This window comes from Trichechus manatus, unplaced genomic scaffold (assembly GCF_000243295.1).
Source record: "Trichechus manatus latirostris isolate Lorelei unplaced genomic scaffold, TriManLat1.0 scaffold00013, whole genome shotgun sequence".
Lineage (NCBI taxonomy): Eukaryota > Metazoa > Chordata > Mammalia > Sirenia > Trichechidae > Trichechus > Trichechus manatus.
In genome coordinates, this window is record NW_004443949.1 from 16,356,799 (window position 1) to 16,361,521 (window position 4,723).

The 4,723-nt window shown below is 43.0% G+C and overlaps 1 pseudogene; it reads left to right on the top strand.

Annotated features, from left to right (window-relative positions):
* The first annotated feature begins 1,014 nt into the window (after positions 1-1,014).
* LOC101344197 (CXADR-like membrane protein) lies at positions 1,015-3,363 on the top strand (annotated as a pseudogene).
* Positions 3,364-4,723: the final 1,360 nt, after the last annotated feature.

Consider the following 4,723-nt stretch of genomic DNA (forward strand, 5'->3'; position numbering starts at 1 on the left):
CCCCCTCTCAAGATTCTTAATTTAACCACATCTGCAAAGTTCCTTTTGCAAATAAGGTAACTTATTCACAGGTTCCAGGGATTAGGACGTCTTTGAGAGCCATTATTCTGTCTACCACTGTCTTTGAGCTACACGGTTATCTTGCCCCACCCATAATGACTAATTATCAATTTTATCAAGCAACATTATCAAGTACATTCCCATTCTCCCAGGAGACACTGGAAACTGGAGCCAATAGAAATTTAGAAGGCCCTCCTTCTGCATTATCGATACTTACTGCCGTTTTTATTTTACTTTGAATGCTCAAAGTTTGCACAGTGCAGCTCCTGGGGAAATCTCCTCTAAATATTTAAACTATAGGAACCAAATATGATCTGCTTTTGATTGTCTCCTCAAAATACCTAAAAATCTTTTGCCTCCAACTCTGGGGTTAGACATTGAACAAAAAAGGTAAACACTTCTAAGAACCTATTCTCAGTACCTCCGAATCTATTTTTCTTTCCAATTCCCATGCTCCTCCTAGATTGAAGTGGTTTCTTTTATATCATTTTCTTATTTGACCGGGATTTCTTTTATATCATTACTTTTTGTGCCAATGAGTTTGTGATAATCTTTTGGAATGCATATCACTTGATATTTTATAACCTCTCCCTTCTAGGCCTCAACTGTTAGTGCTGAGCTGATTGCTATTAATTTTTAAATGCATTTTCCAGAACTGTATTATCTACCCTTACCTTGTGTCACCGTCTTTGTATAAGTATCATTGCACTGGAGGTCATAGAACTTTTGTTCTGAGTCTAGTTCCAAATGTATTTTCTGACCTCGGGAAAATCAATATCCTTTCTGGGCCTTGTTTTTCTTTTATATAAAATAAAGTTATTGAACTAAATATAATTTGAGATGCAACTTTCAGATGCTCTGATTCTCAGAAAGGTACTTTACAATATACTTTCTGTTTGGATTTAAATTCTATGGAACTACTTTTACTAGGAAGAAATTGTATGTGATCTCAGGATGCTAATAAAACACTTCACTGATGCTGTGCTTAGGAGCGAGTGTAACAGTGTGTTGGTAAAAAATTATATTAAGAACTAAATTTAAACGTGTAGCAGCACACTATTTCTCAAACTTACCTGCCCATAAGCAACATCTGAGTAGCTTAATAAATATTCGTATCTCATTCCCAATGAACATTCTGGCTTAATTTTTCTTGCTGTGACTTGGGTATTGACATTTCTAAAAATAAATCTCACTATCAGTTACTAAGGAGCCCTTGTGGCACAAACTAACTGTTAAGCACTGGGCTGTTAATGGAAAGTTGGCATTTCAAACCCACTCAGAGGCTCCATGGAAGAGAGAACTGGGAATTTGTTTCCATAAAGATTACATCCAAGAAAACTCTATATGGCATTTCACCTGGGGTTGCTATGAGTGGAAACCAACTTGTCGGCACCTAACAACAACAACGAGCTACAAATTCACAGTCAGTGAGAACTATCGGTGGCAATTATTAATAATGTAGTAGTTTGTTTAAAATTATGTTACCCTTTGCTTACAACTGCAGTATATGTCTTTGTTTAAAAAATACAGGGAAAAATTAAGATAATATAATAAGAAGCACTTAAGCTCATCTCTCAGTCCAAATAATGATCGTAAAGTGGGTGTTTAAGAGACAACCCCCCCCCAAAAAAAATAGGGGAACCTCATACCATCAAGAAAGCAGTGCCAGGAGCAGAGCGTGTCCTTTGGACCCAGGGTCCCTGCACGGAGAAGCTCCTAGTCTGGGGGAATGTTGATGAGAAAGCTGACACAGAGAGAAAGCCTTCCCCTTGAGCTGATGCCCTGAATTTGGACTTTTAGCCTACTTTACTGTAAGGAAAACTTTGTTAAAACCATCCACTCGTGGTATTTCTGTTAGAGCAGCACTAGATGACTAAGACAGAATTTGGTACTGAGAGAGTGGGGTGCTGCTCTAACAGATGCCTAAAATGTGGAAGCGGTTTTGAAACTGTGAATGGATAGAGGGGTGGCAGTGGCAGAGGACCAGCAACAGCAGAGAACCTGCAGCGGCAGAGAAGCAGCAGTGGCAGAGAACCAACAGCAGCAGAACCAGGAACCAGCACCAAGACGGTGCTGAAGCTGACCCACGGAGCGAGAGAGCTGAGTGCCTATGCGTAGGAGGCTTCCTGGCAGAGAGTGGGGTGCCTCTGGACACTTATCCATGGAGCTAGGCTTTCTGACCCACAGAGCAAGGGAGCTGAGTGTCTGTGCGCAAGAGGCTTCCTGGCAGAGTGGGGTGCCTCCGGGCATTTACTGGTGGAGCTACTGAGCTTTGGAACACTTGCCCCAGAAGGGCAGATGCGGGCGTGAGGCCCAAGGGCAGAGAGGCCATAGGAAGCAGAAGCTGAAGAGACAAGGAACACAAGAGCCGAGCTGCCTTAGTCTCAAAAGGTGATCACTTACTCCAGTCGTCATGTCTACAACAGCTTGACTGAGGAACTGAAGGACCCAGTACCCTTTGCTTCCAATTTTCTGGCCGGCGATGCCTCACTGCCGATTGAGCCTCTGAATCCCAGTGACGAGGGCCGGTACACCCGCAAGGTGAAGAATTCAGGACGCGATGTGTGGAGCCATGTCATCTTTAAAGTCTTAGTGAAATCATCCATACCAAGTGTGAGATGGAAGGAGAGCAGAGAAAAGGAAGTGACCTGACTTTGCAGTGCGAGTCATCCTCTGGCACAAAGCCCATTGTGTATTACTGGCAACTAATCCGAGAGAAAGAGGGAGAGGATGAACATCTACCTCCCAAATCGAGGATTGACTACAACCACCCTGGCCACGTTCTGCTGCAGAACCTCACCATGTCCTCCTCTGGCCTCTGCCAGTGCACAGCAGGCAATGAGGCTGGGAAGGAAAGCTGTGCGGTGCGAGTGACTGTGCAGTATGTACAAAAGCATCTGCGTGGTTGCAGGAGCAGTGACAGGCATGGTGGCTGGAGCCCTGCTGATTTTCCTCTTGGTGTGGCTGCTCATCCGAAGGAAAGACAAAAAGAGATATGAGGAGGAAGACAGACCTAATGAAATTCGAGAAGATGCTGAAGCCCCAAAAGCCCACCTTGTGAAACCTAGCTCCTCTTCCTCAGGCTCCCGGAGCTCATGCTCTGGTTCCTCCTCCACTCGCTCCACAGCAAATAGTGCCTCACGCAGCCAGCGGAAGCTGTCAACTGAAGCAGCACCTCAGCCACGGCTGGCCACCCAAGCATACAGCCTAGAGCGGCCAGAGGGGAGAGGTTCTGAACCAAAGAAAGTCCACCATGCTACCCTGACCAAAACAGAAACCATGCCCAGCATGATCCCCAGCTAAAGCAGAGCCTCCCAAACTATCTGAATTACAGTGGACTTGACTTCCAGAGGGAGTCAAGGTCTTAGGACTCTTCTAGTCATCGGAGCCCGGTCACCAGCCACACAACCCCCTAGGACCAGGTGCGACGTCATTTAAATAGCAGTGAGCACTGCCTGAAATGGATTCAGCTGAGCACTTTCCTTATACGACACCAAACAAGCAAAAAGATTTAAGTGGATCACCTCCAAAAAGGTATCTCATTGTGCCTTTAGACCAGAGTTGGGAAAAACAAGCATCCGTATCTATTTGTTGATCAGATCCTGTAGTGAGAAGGTGGGGAAACAGGAAGTGAACGCATTTAAAACTTCTCATCTGGAATGTCTTGTATCAATGCTTTGATTCACCGTTGTCAAGAAGAAATGGGGTGCTGTTTGTAAATTTTCTATGCATTTCTGCAAACTTATTGGATTATTGTGATTGTTCAGAGTCAAGCATAACCCACAGCCTTATACTACACCTATCTGCACCAGGTACTAGGCTTACCACTTCTGAGAAACTCCATAGAAGAAAACAAGTCTCTTCCATTCTGACTTGACTTCATGCGCCATGAGATTTGGATATTAACTTCAAAAGAAGTTGAAATAGTGGGAGATGGGGAAGATTGAGTTTCTCCCATTCTATCCACTACTAACCTTCCTATGTATATTGAATGCTAAAATGAGAACTAAAAAATGAGACCAAAATGTGTACAAAGGACTGTGAAGAACATTACATCTTAATGATCTTCAGAGGATCACTTACAAATAGCAGAAATATATACTGGAACGATTGTGGATTTTCCCTCAAATCAAATGTCTCTAAGGACTTCCCTGCTGGATTTATCTCTGGAAGAAGAAAACATTCTCTGCATGTCATTTAACAATGTCCTTAGAAAGAAATCTAGAGACAAAGAGATCTTTTAGGGATGCTGAAAGATCACCTGACATACCATTATAGTCTCTTCTTCTGAGAAGACATGAAACCAGAATTTCAAGACTGATTGAAATAGGAAAGAATAGACCTGTTTCTGTTAATATGTCAAGGAGAGGCATAAAGACGTTTAGCATTGTACCATACTTTGAGCTTATTCTATTTCTTTCATTTTAGAAAAATGATGTGAAGCTGGCACTTTTGATTTTAGGCCTTAAATTATCAAAAAGATCAGGGATTGCCAACATTTCCTGATGGCATTGCAAGTGTATGTCATAATCAGTCTTCTCCCAAGAGGTTGAGATAGAAATTCAGTATTTTCACAGCATCAGCCTCCAAGGAAGTCTAGCTCTGAACTGGAAAGAAGGGGAACTAACATTAAGTGTAGAGATGTTTTAAGGACAACTAGTGG